The sequence below is a fragment of the Nymphaea colorata genome, chromosome 8, assembly GCF_008831285.2.
Source record: "Nymphaea colorata isolate Beijing-Zhang1983 chromosome 8, ASM883128v2, whole genome shotgun sequence".
In the NCBI taxonomy this organism is placed as follows: Eukaryota; Viridiplantae; Streptophyta; class Magnoliopsida; order Nymphaeales; family Nymphaeaceae; genus Nymphaea; species Nymphaea colorata.
Genome location: NC_045145.1, coordinates 11,957,037 through 11,972,364, shown reverse-complemented (window position 1 = coordinate 11,972,364; position 15,328 = coordinate 11,957,037).

Sequence of the window (15,328 nt, the reverse complement as noted above, 5' to 3'; positions counted from 1 at the left end):
AGCTCAAGTTGCTAGGCTCGTTGTTCACCCTTACTTATTGGTGGCTTCGGCCAATCATATATAAGCAAGTTGAGATTATTCTTCTTACTTATCTCTATGGTGATGTTCAAGACAAATACATTGCGAATTTTTTTTATTCACATTTTATTGTACATTTTACTTTTCAAATAATCTCTCCGTCTCTTTCGTTTGTTTAATGCTGACAGCACAAGGTTTGCAAAATCGAGTGATGTAGATGCAGCGGCAAATGTAAAATAGTTTAATAGTTGACATTCCCTAAATGCCCTTAAGCTCGGCGCGGCAACGATGTAGTCAATAAAAAAGGGCATTCTAAAAATGCTCTTCACTTGCTTGTGCAAAAAAATTGTGGGTTCCAGCTATGCCCCCGATTTTTTTTTTTTTTGCACTTGCCACCTTTATTTCAAGAAATAACACTTCAGTTTCTCCACTCATCTCGATGAGGAGGAATTCAAGGCTATTTTCATTCAATGCAAGTATCTAATGAGCTACTAACCAACGACATTCCATGCAAACAATAATGTAAGGTATGTAAAGGACATTGGGTAGAAATCACTTCACAGACAAAGAATTGTGCTTACATTGATTGTTACATGTAGTGGGGAAGGCGTTTGATGGGTGGAAAGTGAAGCAGATTCTATTGGAGCATAAGTTAACTAGATTGGTCATACCACATCCAATAAAAGAGAAAATAAGTTGTTACGACTGATATGTTCACATGCTTGTAATCATCTAGGTCATATTGAGCTCAAGCAACATTAAAAAATGTTGTCATTATTCCTTTTTTTTTTTTGTCATCCATTAAGTGTAAAATGTTGTAACCTATCAATCTAGCTTAGATTATATCTTCCACTTTATTAAAGTTGGAATGTTATGGAACACATATCCACTATAATTTTTTGGTGTTACATCTTTTTAATTAGCTTAGTAATTGTAAGCGAAAGTGTCAATCTTGTCATTTTAACACAAATGCTATCAATATTGCATCTCTTCATGCAATCACGGTAGTTGAGTTACCATTTTAATGCACGCATTGTCAATGAGGTGATATTGCATGTACTAAAGAGTTGAAAGCGGTTTACTGTGTTTGAAATCAAATGTCACTTGGTTGTTGCATGTGCAACCTGAAATGCTAGTATTTGCAGAAAAGTTGCTACAACTTCTTTGGGCGTTGTTACTTGTGTGAAGATATATATGCCTAGCTAAATGGTAGCTTTTAAATTGAATGTTGAGGACGATTATAATGACACAAATAGCATACTGAAAACAAAGCAAGCAAGTGACATAGTTGTGGTTGAAGATGATTTCTAATTGAAAATCCGTACATCATGTGTTGAAAATGGAAGTGTTTCATTATTTACATGCATGCACAAATAGGCAATGGTGAGTGTTCTTATACATGGGAGACGGTATAGAAGTGCAAGGAGCGGTTGCAAGCCCAAACTACAGATGGGCAAGTTTGCATTTAACTTCATTCCTTGGGCCTGGACAGAGTTATAGAAGTAGGCTTGTCTCATACTAGCTTTGAACTGGGCTTAAGTCGTGCTCAAGTGACAATCCTCAAGTTAGGCTTGTGCAGGGCCCTCCCAAACCAAGTTTGACCAAGGGCGCATGGCTTAAGCTTGAACTAGATCATGGTTGGGGAAGGTCCAATTTGACTTCAACTTTAGTTGTGCAGAATTCCATTGAGGTTATGGTTCTCAACTAGACTAGATCATGTGTGCCAAACGACGTTGGTTGTAGTCTATAGGTTTAACTCAAGTTACAATACCTGAGCTGATTTAAGGTCCGACTTGTCATGATTTGGCATAGGCTGGTCTCGAACGAACTAAGGTTATAATCCTTACATGAGTCGGGGTAGACTTAGCCAGACCATTTTAGTTTGAGGTGTGATTTGACTCGATTTGGTCTTAGGCTTGACTCGAGCCCACTTAGGTTAAGTGAGTCGAGCAAGACCAAACCAGACATTGTAAGTTTAGGGTTTGACTTGACTAGATTTGGCTTTAGGCTTGACTTGATCCCACTTAGGTTATAATCCTCAAGTGAGTCGAGATAGACATAACCAAACCAAGTGGTTTTACGGTTTGACTAAATTTAGGTTTGACTTTGAGCCCACTTAGGTTATAATCCTCAAGTGCGTCGAGCTATACCTAACCAGACCAAGCCAATTTGGGACCCAAGATTGTGTAATCAACCCAAATTTATCAAAGTTTATGCCTAGCATTTTTCAAACATTTTGTGGCAAAGTTATCATAAATCTAAAAAAAAAAGCCTCAAATGCTTCAATTTTCCTAAATTTTAATCTATTTTTCCTCTAATTCGATAATTGATCCAATTTGAGTCTTCTTTTGAATCTAATTTTTACTTTGGACCCAAGTCCAAGGCGTCCATTAGACCTAAAACCCAAATGTAGCCCAAATTCAGACCTATTTTAAATTCAAATCCAAATTCAGGTCAGGATCCAGCCTAAAAACCCATACATAGATCTAACATTTGAACTCTAGATTCAATACTTAGCCTTATATCCAAATCAGGATCTAAGTACCAACTCTAGATCCAAAATGGATCATAGATTCAGATCTGAATCCAAATCCAAACTCTAGATCCAAAATTGAGCATTAGATCTAGATTAGGATCCAAATCCCAGCTTTGGATCTCAAATCAGCCTTAGATCTATATCTGGATCCAAATCCCATCTCTAGATTCAAAATCAGCCTTGATCTAGATCCAAATCCAAATATCAGCTTTATATCCAAAACCAAGCTAGGTTCAGATCTGGTTCCATATCTCATCATTAGATCCAATGTAACATCCCGAAAATATTTTTTTTTTGTAGCTCAACATTCACAATCACATACTACATAGTTGGCGTAGGTCAGATCTGTCCTGATGTGTGCACAGATAATTGCGTGCATGTTAGTGCATGGCACGACCTATCATGGGCAGTTAATGGTTCTAATCAGTCTACGACCCAAGTTCACATTTATTGATAGTGTGGTTAACAATCAAATGTCATGTATGGAAATCCATATCAATCTAGATCAACTTTATAATTTACATGTTGAAAAGTCTCACCAACAGTTTTGGGCTAGTGAAGGGTTTTGAGGTTGGACCAAGTACGAAGAATGAATCTATGTCGAATCTAGCTTATTGTGCTTTCCGTTCTGAGCTTCTTGCTTGGCACATTGTCGGAATAGGGGAGACTGTTTGACTAGTCAGATCGGGTAGGATATCACTTAAGGTGAAAGCATGAATGGCATACCAGGCGACCGCATCGCAGGTCATAACTGTCCGCAGGCCATAACTGTCAGATCTACTAAGATCTACCTTGCTCATTATTGTGGCTCGTCAAAATCACCTAAAAAAAGACTCGTCAAAATCACCTAAAAAAAGAGTAAAATTTCACAGCATGAGTATGATTTCTCATACTCAATACGCCCATTTACGATGTGTATACGAGGTGTGTGTGAAGATATAGTTCACGCACCGACAATAATACGTCACAACAATATAACTGGAGGATATTCGCACCATGAATATAAAATATGTAAGCAGAACTATTAATCAATATCATCTATGCTTTACTTCATTCAGTCATCACTGGATATTAACTTGCAGGGCACAATCATTGGCAATACATTCTTTCCATTATCAATATTTTACTCAATATCAACTTGTTTAAAATACTGCTGCTGTCAGTTTCCCCATTAATTGACCCCAGTGAGGTGTTCTCCACCAAATCCTAGGCAATACATTCTTTCCATTATCATATTTTACTCAATATCCACTTGTTTAAAATACTGCTGCTGTCAGTTTCTCCATTAATTGACCCCAGTGAGGTGTTCTCTACCAAATCCTAGGCAATACATTCTTTCCATTATCATATTTTACTCAATATCCACTTGTTTAAAATACTGCTGCTGTCAGTTTCCCCATTAATTGACCCCTGAGGTGTTCTCCACCAAATCCTAGGCAATACATTCTTTCCATTATCATATTTTACTCAATATCCACTTGTTTAAAATACTGCTGCTGTCAGTTTCCCCATTAATTGACCCCAGTTAGGTGTTCTCCACCAATAGGTTCTAATGGCAAGGAAGAAACTTAAGGCATCTACTTTTTCTGGTAACATAGAACCTGGACCCTCATGAGTCGTAGGTTCACATTGGGCCGAGAGTCTCATCATACTTCCCACGTCTGAGCAGGGTCGTTACCCAAACAACTCCGTCCGAGTATTCTCTCAAGTGACACATGACAAAGACCATCATCCAGGTACAATTACAACTGCGAACCGTTGCTTGCCACCCTCAGTACCGTGCCGTTCCATCGAGCTTCTAATTCATCTTATTATTAATCAATGCATGATCTTTTTATTATCATACATAAATGACAATTATGTTAAGCATATTGCATGCATTTTAAGCAATCCAACAAAATTTAAGCCTTAAACATAAAAATTGAATAGCATGAACACATATTTGAAAAAGGCTAACTAGTTTGCTCACAATTGGCAAGCCTAGAGTCATGGGTGATCTCTCGAGTTTGCGAGTTTAAGTGAACTAAACACCGTTAGGTTAGATAAACTATATTCTTAAAATAAAAGCTAATGATCAGATTAGGTTCATCAAGCCTGGGCCAAACTGTCCTAGCTTGGCCTCAGCCTAGCCTTGGCTTGATCATGGCATGACCATGGCCAGCTAGCCATGGTAAATTGCCTTAGCATGGCTGGTCAGCCCTGGTTGGCTAGCCAACCACAGCTGGCTCAAGTCGGTCAACCAAGCCTAGCCGAGCACAAGCACATGTAGGCGATCTTGGGTTGGGTGATACCTTTGGACTCAGCATTATGAAACAAGTCTGATGGTATGACCCGCATGCTTCTAGGCTGGAGCATTCACTTGAACTACGAAAGCACCCTTACACGAGTGCATTAGGTAAACGACAATTCCATCATCAAAATTAAAATCTGTCTCCTTAGATATTCTCTAGGGCCCGTTTGATGCATAGGAAAAATTTAACGTGGTAAATTTACCGTGGTAAATTTTTCTGAAAAAATTTACAGGATGAAATTTTTTCATCTTCCAATTTGAGGCCTTGTTTGATGACAGGGTAGAATTTAACGTGGTAAAATTAACCTTGTTTAATGCACAAGGTAGTTTTTGTAGGGGTAAAATTAACCACTTCAACTTCCAACTTTTTAGCTAATCCTTACATAGTGAAACAACTTGGTACATAATAAGACATGATCATTATATAACAAAGAAGTGGATTTGGCAGTATATTCTCCAATACAAAATGTAAGTCATATATGATGTCTAAGAAAAGCAAACGTCCACAAACTTATGGACATTCTAACTATTTCCACTGCAAGTGATCACTATGAACACAAGTACTTAGAGCAAGCAGAACACAAAGAGAAAAGAAAAAAATGCATACGAACAGAGAAACATGAACAACAGGACCACAGCAGAATTTTGAGAAATTTGGGGAACCACGAGAGCTATGTGTCATTCCAACAACCGGCATTAAAGAAATCAAGAATGCACTAGAACCATAAACAAAACAGTGGAAAACAAAACCAGAAAGAGGCATAATGCAATTAAAGAGACAAACCCTTCTATTCACGCTGCTCAGTCCAGAAAGCGGTCTCAACAAAAAACCGTGGAGACTTGGAGGCGGAAGAAGACGACTACCAACAGTGTCTGGTTGAATTCTTTGTGGGGGCAGGTTTCCTCTAGCAATTTTTCTCTGTGGTAGTGAAGGAAGTAAACCATTTGACTCTTGCTTCTTCCGCTCACGTGCAGCCATAACAGCAGCAACCCTGGAGGAATGATCACAGTCATTCAATCTGGCGTAAAAGAAGGTGAATCAAGAAGTTGAGAGACATCAGGAAGCCTTTGAATTGTTCGTTGAGATGGAGAGAGCGAGAGAGGAGAGGCTATGAGAGCGGAGAGGAACGAGAGACCGAGAGAGGAAAGGGGAAGAGGCAATGCAGGGGAAAGACGAGAGAAAACGGGGTAGGATGGAGAGAGTTGTCGTCGACTGCGGAGGGAGGAGGAGACAGGCAAAAGGAAATGGTGCGTTAAAAGGAAAAGGTCGAGCGGGTGAAATTTCACCCGCTCGAAAGTCCGACCTCCGATTTCGGACTTTTGAACGGGTGAAATTTAACCGCCTCTTTTTGTCGACAAACGGGTGAAATTTCACCCCGTTTGATTGCTCATGAGACGGGCGGGTGAAATTTCATCCGCCCGTACAGATTACACCCGGTTTTCAGTTTTTACCCGAGCAATCAAACGAGCCCCTAGAGATGGTGAGGAATCCGAATATGTGTTCATAAATGCAAACAGACGGAGTACGACTTGAAAAATCACCTTTTGTCTATTTTGACAAAATATAGACCGAGTTCAAACATTTAAAACTATACCGCTGCCTGTAGAGTGACCTACCTCAGTTGTCGGGCATCCGTGTGGTCTTCGTTCCATCTTAGGCGTGCTGTCTTGATTTTTTTCTCTCTCTTTCTCTCTTCTTCCTCCCTTTTCTTTTTTTCTTCTCCCTTTCTCTCTCTCTCTTCACGCATAAAGGCACCTCCCTTTAAAGGGTCGGTGCTCTCTTGTTCATCTCAAATGTTTTATATAGTATTATTATTATATTTTATTCTTAATCAAGTTTAACTTCAATTAATCTTATTTATCTTAATAAAACATGATTAGATCATCTTAATTTGTGTTTGGACCCTAATCTTCAATTTAGACCAAAATGCCCTTATCAATTTATGAAATTTTAATTATGTCCCTTAGAGTAAATTTACTATTTTACCCTTGCCTTAGCAATTAATGACATTTATACCCCTTTTGGTAAATTTATTATAATCTGAAATATATCAGTTTGTTTCTCATTCTGATTGAACCTACACGGAGCACGCTTTGTGCTCACAGGTGACCAATGTAATTCCAAGAAAATAAATATAAACACAATTATTAAATCGTTCAGAAATGGGGGTCTTACAATTCTTCCCCTCCTAAAGAAATTTTGTTGCGAATTTTTTTTTTTAAAAAAAACTAGTTATCAAATAGGGTTGGGTATTGTCTCTTCATGGCATCCTCTAGTTTTCACATGCATTCTTCAATCCTATGGTGCAACAATTCTTTCACCATGAGAATCTCTTTATTGTGTAGTTTTTCTGGTGAGATGGTCCACGATCTTTATAGGTATTTCTTCAAAAGTTAGGTCTTTTTTTATTAAGATGCCTTCATAATTGATCACATGTGTTGAGTCATAGACATACTTTCTGGGCATCAAAACATGAAACACATTGTGAACATGTTCAAGTTGTGGTGTTATTGCTAATCTATAAGAAACAACACCAATTTTCTCCAAAATCTCAAATGAAAGTCTAATACAGTGGGCTGAGTTTTTCCTTTTTTTTTGAAACGAAAGATGTCGAGAAACTTAAGGAAAACAAGCTCTCAACAACTGTTATCAGCATAACTCTTCTGTTGGTTTTGTGCTGCCAAGAACCATTGTCTGATCTTTTGCACTTGCTCGGAATAATGTTAGATTGTCGTAGGTCCATCAATACTTTTGGCTCCAATATCAGACCAATAAATAGGTGATCGGCATGGTCGCCATATAATGTCTCATATGGTGCCATATTAATGCTTACATGATAATTGTTGTTACAAGCGAATTATGTCAATATGATATACTTATCCCATTTGCCTTTCCAATCAAGTGCTCATGCATGTGACATATCTTCCAATGTATTTTGATTGACCATATGTTTGAGGGTGAAAGGTTGTGTTGAATTTCAAATGGGCACCCAATGCTTGTTGTAACAACTTCCAAAATTTTGTAGTAAATCATGGATCTCTATCTGAAATTATCGATCGTGGCACACCATAAAATCTAACTACCTCATCAATGTACAAATTTGCAAGACTCTCTAAAGACTGATTGATGCGAGTATGAAGAAAGTAAGTAGATTTGGTTGGTCTATCCACAATTACACAAATCGCATCGTGTTGTTTATGGGTCCTCGGAAGTCGAACAATAAAATTCATTATGATGTCTTCCCATTTTCACTGTGGTATGTCAATCTGTTGCATCAAATCCCCTTGGGTATTGATGTTTAATTTTCACTTGTTGACAAGTCAAAAAATTAGAAACATAGTCAACAATATCTTTCTTCATACCTTTCCACCAAAATTCTGATGCAAATTGTGATACATCATTGTGTTGCTAGGATGAATAGTATACCGAGACTTGTGAGTTTCATCTAGTATAATCTTGTGCAACTTATCAATGTTTGGTACCCACCAAATTATTTCATTCTCATCTATAGACATACTTGATTTCTCATTTTCTGACATGGCTTTTAGGTGCTCATAATCTGAATTTTCTTTTTGTTTACCTTTGATCTCATTTAGAGTGTCTAGCTTGACAAGGAGACTATTCAAAGCAGTCACGAACTCAGCAGTTACGAAAGGTTTCTAAGCTATGAAGTCCTCATTGAGTTTCCATTGCTGGATTAGCATACAACTTGTTGATCCTTTTTCCGACTCAAAGCATATGCCACAACATTAGCCCTACCTAGATGATAAAGAATTTCAAAATCATAGTCCTTTAGATATTATATCTATCAGCATTGTCTCATGTTTAACTCTTTATGAGAAACTACGTATTTGAGACTCTTAGGTTCGTGTACACTTCAAATTCCTTACCATACAAGTAATGTCACCAAATTTTTAAAACTAAACTACAGCTGCCAACTCCAAATCATGCACTGGGTAATTTCATTTATATCAGAACAAAAACTAAGCCAATACCTGCTGCATCAATATAAATAACAAAGTTTCTAGTATCTGAGTGAAGTGCTAAAATTGGCACTGAGACCAATCACTACTTCAACTCCTAAAAGCTTTCTTCGCATTTAGTCAACCATTCAAACTTTACTCCTTTTTGTAAAATTCACAACAATACAATAAAAGTTTTGTATGAATCTTCCATATTACCCATGAGACCCAAAAAACTCTGTATTTCAGTTATAATTTTTTTGGTTTCTCCGTATCTCAGTTATATTTTGGACTCCTTTTTCTCTATTGTATGGTCTGATGGAGAATGGCAAATTCTTGAGCACGGCTCATGAGGCACGGTAGGGTCATTAAAAAATGATCTAGAGTAGAATGCAAACATAAGGATTAGAGTCGACGTCACTTCTCACAAAACAAACTGAACACGATGGTGTTCCAGATGGCTGCTATAGGAACACAACTGGGTTTAGGGCTTTCCAGTTCGGTGGCACGCCTCCTCTTGTCGAAATCGGTGTCCTTCATCTTCTTCTTCACCTCCTTCTGTGAAGAACCTCATGCCCCATGCTGGCATGATGCCATAGCTATCTGCAATGTCTTTCTGGTGTTATATGTCTAAACAAAGAAGAGTTGCAATAGAAAAAGGGGAGAGAAAAGAGAGGCAGTGAGGGTATTCCATGGATGAGCCTCTGGATGTTTCCCTAGAGGGCATGTTCTTCGATGAGCTTGCAGCTTCCTGACAACAAAGTCGCTGCTGCCTCTCCTCCTCCTGACGGCTGAGTGCTGGGAAGACACCTTCATTGCTGCTACCATCCTTAGTATAGACACCTTTGTCGACGCTACCTGAGGACCCTCTAGGTTTTCTTTTTCACCTCTTCCTGGTTCCTCGTCCTCTGCCCCCTCTCTCTCTGCCGCCCACATGGCACAAACGTTTCATTCGAAAATTTTTGTTCCAAAATCCCCCACGAGTCATAATCTCTCACAAAAAAGGCAAAAAACAAAAAAAGTACCCATTCACAATGGATGAAACCCTAGGCAGGGGTTGTTGCAAATAATCATTATTTTTGTAGTGCTATATTCACTATGGTGTGAAATTTAAAAATCTATGTGCATGAAAGTGTAAAGTTTTTGAAAAAATATGTGTGCACCAATGTGTGATATTTGAAAGAACTTGTGAAATTGAGAAACTATATGCACCGAAGTATAAAGTTTGAAAACATGTATGCACTGAGGTTCAAAATTGGAAAAACCATGTATGCTTGAAAACTTAGGGCTCTTGAAAGGATCACAAAACTTGAAAAATTGGCATACACTTGGATTCAAAAGTTAAAAAACTTTGAACATGTGAAACAACCTTTAGTTGTGATTTCATTACTTACAATGTTCTTGTAAGAAAATGCCTCAATATGAAGGGCAATGAAAAGAATGCATGAGATAGAAGTCTCACCACTAAGGAACAAATTGCATGCAAGAATACAAAGATGCTTTAATATGAAAGAAGAATCAATCATTATTAATCAAAACATTGTATGGGGGACCCCACTGTCCCTATAGTGCATGAAAAAATACAAAACAAGGCAATAACAAGTTCAACTTAGGCCCCAACATCCTCATCAGGCATCACTTCCTCCACCATAAACCTCTTGTTAATGCAATCTTGTATGAGGTGCTTGTGAAGAATACAATCCTTGGTACTGTGGCCAAGGCTTTTGTGAAACTTACAGAATCGATGCTTGCTTTTCCCCTTTATTAGTAGAGAGTCAGCTACCACAAGGAGCTTGCAAAGCCTTTCTAGAAGAAGATATTTTAAGATTTCCTCCCTCTTTTGCTCTAGTGAGGAGAATTCTCTATTGTTCGTCCAACCTAGATATTTCTTGCTAGCATTTTGGCAAAGATGCTTTAGATTGTTTGCTTGTGTCCTAGCGGCTAGCTATGCACAATGCTGACTTCTAGGTTCTTGATTACAAAGACAATGTGTGCTTGTGATTTGTCTGACTTCTTATTGTTTTGCACAATTTCTAATTTGAGGTAGCCATTTTTTATGGTTGTCTCGACCCTCTCTGCAATTTTTTGTTAAATCATGAAAAACCTTATATTCATGTCATATGAGATGGTGACAGAGATGCTCATGAAATCCCTTGAGAATCATAGTAAGTGCATGGACTTTGTGCATCGGGTTTCTAAGTTTGAGGCTTGTAGACTACCACTTTTGGCTATATTCTCTTGTTGATTCTCCATGCTATTCGTGGAGGTTGATGAGAGTGTTAATGGTAGGCACTACTGAAAGATTAAGCTCGTACTTTTCAATGAATGCATTGATTACTTCGCTAAAATCCCTCACTTGTGTGGGATCAATAGTTTCTAGGTACCACTGAGCTACTTTCTCTTCAGGACTTCATAGAAAACATATGAATAAGGCCTTGCTGTTATTTTTGAATTTTCCATGCTTAGTAAAAAAAATGGACAGGTGGGTATGAGGGTTTTCATGTATCCTTGAATTTACTGAACTTGCATAGCAACTCTTCAAAATCTTCGTCATCTAACCCTTCATAGAAAACACTTAGAGAGTAGACCTTTTTGACCGATTTTGAATTTTCCCAGTGGTATTTTTCATTACCTCAATGCTGGATTGCATGAGGTGTGTCACATGCCCTGTGGATATTTCTAGCTCCTTAGCCTTGGTTAAGCCATCTGTATTCTTGTTACTCGGTTTGGCTGGTGCTCCATCATTCATCATCTACTAAATCATCTTCTTAATTGCTAGTATGAGAGTGAGACAGACAGGAGGAGGATTATCGATTTTTTCAAAAAAAATTTGTTCACTCTCTTCTTCACCTTGTGATCTTGTATCTGGGGTCATGATGAGTAAATTGTGATGGTTCATAGATGACATGTGAGTCCTAAAAAACGATTATGATGAAAAATAAAGCATGGCCGAAAAATAACGGCATGACTAGAGAAGATGTGGAAAGATAAACATACAAGAAATAAAAAATGAAAAAGGAAGATGGACAGACTTCGTGAAGAGATTGTGCATGTCAGAGTCGACCCAATAGAGGGTTAAAATTAAATGACAATGCTGATTTGACAAGCAGAAGAGACCCTATAAGATGACACTAAAAACGAAAATTTTGGACAATTTTAACACAGGAAAACAAGGGTTCTTTTGAAGAATTCATCCACTTTTTTATGAAAAACTTGGTGCATAGTGCTAAATGCATTGTAAAGAGATAAACATATAATCAAATATGATATACATAGAATGCTTAAATAGCACCATCTAATGACAATAATTGAGATCATATATGCCTATATACTTGGACAAGAAGTCTAGCGTACGTGGCATAGAGTTCTCTAAATAGGGTTGTAAAGGTTGATCATATTTATCCTTGATCACTCACTAATATACCAAGCTAATGCCTTAATATGAGTGAGGGGACGGCCACTACTTGCCTCCCGTAGGTTGGTCCAGCCATTAAACTACCATGTGCTAATGCATATGGGGAGTATTATACGATATTATGACCGAGATAAATCGGCAAGAGGAAATTTTAAAATATGTCAGCACATGTGCAAATAGTTGGCTCTAATGCAATAAGGCCTAAGATGGGGGTTAAAACCAAATTGAGATGAAAACATTGTTTTCAAATAATTCTTAAATTGAGAGGAGTAATATGTATTCTTATATCTGAGTGAACATGAAAAATTCCTTTCAATTCTAAGTCTTCATGCATATAAAAAAATATACACATTCATCAAATGGGGGTATCTAAATGGCTCTAAAGGTGGGACAACATTTGGAAAATAGAAAATTTGAACCTTTCATCTAGTCAGACAGTGAGAAGTCCCATCACGATCATTACTTTATTTACATGTTAATTTTTTCAATCTTACATGCAGACTGTAATAAATGGAATACCATTACATGTACTCGCCTTTGTTCATTGTGTGGGATTCTGAGAGATGGGACCCGGCCTATCAATACGAGGTCTGACTATTCCAGGTGCCTTCACCAGGGAGACTCAGACCAAGGACTAGGCTAAATATTCCAATTTATAAGTCTAAATGTCGTCCAAAACCTATGAAAAACAAATGTTTTGAAATGTAAATAGATCTTACAAGTATACTGATGAACAAAGAGAATTTAATTTGATGCTCGTTCACGTCCAGATTCGTCATAGATCAATGCAAATTGATGTCCTAAATTTAGCATGATGCATGCAAAAATTAAGTCATGTAGACCTGAAGTTCGGTCTTTGCTAGGACTTGAGTGTAGGACGCGAACCTATTAGGAAAAAACTAGATCTGAATCCAAAAATTATAATCACAATATGAGAAATTGTATATGATTCTTGTTCTAAACTTGAAATAGGGATGTTATAGAAATCAGAATATCATTTCATGTGATTGAGATTCCAAAATCTAAGCTCAAGGTCTAGTAAATTTGAACTTGTACTCATGTAATTTTATATTCTATATTCCAAATTCTAAGGGGAATAAATCTAAATATTATGATTACATGGCTTAAAATATTGTATTTGGACCTAACTTTGTGGGAATTGATCCCTGACTTATGATCAAATACTCATTTGCTTTGAAATTAGATTCACGACCCAAGATCTAAAATCTAGGATCTGAGATCTAAAATCCAAGAACCAAAAACTGGTGTTTGAAATCCAATATCCAAAATCCATAATATGATTCAAGACTCGCATGTGAAATCTGATTCAAAATCCAAAGACTAAAATTCAATACAAAAATCTAAGACTTGAGATTCAAAATTTGAGATCCAAGATCCATAATCCAAAATCTAATACTTGAAATCCAATATCCATACTTGAGATCCAGATTCAAATGTGAAATCCAAGTTCCAAAATCTAGGGTTTGAAACCCAAAATTTGATATCCAAAATCTATAATCTTATATCCATAATTTGAAATTTAGGCTCCAAAACCCCTGATGTGAAATCTTTTCCAAAATCCAAACTCTGATGTCCAAGATCCACAATTTAAGATATAAGATCTAAAATTTGATATCCATGATCCAAATGAGCTAGGGTATTTGGTCAAAATGATTGGATTCAGTGTAATAACCCAACCCACTCTTGTGCCTGGATCCCTGGTCCGATAGATCCCAACACCCCCCTCCCCCCACCCCCAGTAGTAGTTTCGGTTCTAAGCCCCAAAAGGCTAGGAACGAGGACAAACAACAACTTAACGACCCCTTTTATAAGTCCTTGAAGATATATCACAATCTTTAATATGAGATTAAACTTTTGGAATGTTACAATACACCCTCTTAAGGCACCTGTGTCTGCATGTGTTGGACCTCAGGTCCTAGTGTTGAACTGTGTTATGATACCACAATAACAACCTGACCCACTCCTGAGCTCAGACCCCTGGTCCGACGGATCTCATCCCACCCTTTAGTAGTTTCGCTTCAACCCCAAAAAAGTTAGAAATCGGGACAACTAACTTAACAACCCCATTTATAAGTCCTTGAAGATATTTCATAATCTTCAATACGAGACTAAACTTTTTGGGTGTTATAATTCATCCCCCTTAAAGCACACACAACCATGCATGTAGAACTCCAGGACCGAGTGTTGGTTGTGCTCTAATACCACTGTAACGACCTGACTCACTCATGGGCTCAGACCCCTGGTCCAATAGTTCCCAACTCTTCCCTTAGCAGTTTTAGCTTCAGCCTCAAAAAGGCTACGAGTTAGGACAACTAATAACTTAACAATCTCTTTTATAAGTTTTTAAAGATCTCTCATAATCTTCAATACAAGACTAAACTTTTGGGGTGATACATTCAGTCTTGTCTATACTGGGTTTGAATCTACTTGGGATGTATTTGACATAAGTGGGCTTCGTCTTAGTCAAACCATGTGATATATGATATACTTCATTCATTTCATATGCATATGTTTAAAGGAGTTTGACTGGATCTAGATTATGAGACTATCAACTAAGTCTTAGAGGAACTAGGTTTGGACTCCTTGTCAACATGACCTAGAGGTTTTGAAATTATTTAAAGAGATTGTTTTTAAAACATTTTATAGGAAACTATGATTTGAAATTATTCTTGTATGAGACAAGGTTAGGTTCAGGTTTTCACATACTTGGGTTGATGCAAACAAAGTCTGCAACTTGGCTGACCCAATGTGGTTTCAGGCAATGGGTGCATGTGGGTGCAAGGTGGTTCTGTGCATGTTAACACATAAGTGCAACGCATGATTAAAGAAAACATGAAAGAGAACTATATTCTATATGTTTGCTTTAAGTAAAACTACCTAAACAAAAACAGAAAATTAAAATAAAGAGACAAGAGAAGGACAAACTTGACCCCCATTCCTTCCCTAAAGACATTAAAATAAATCTAATATAGAAAATAAGCATGCCAAACTAAGCAAAAAAAAAAAGAACTAAACTACTAGAAACAAAAAGAAAACTAAACATGCTAAAAGCAAAAACTAAGCTAAACATGCTTAAAGAAAAAAA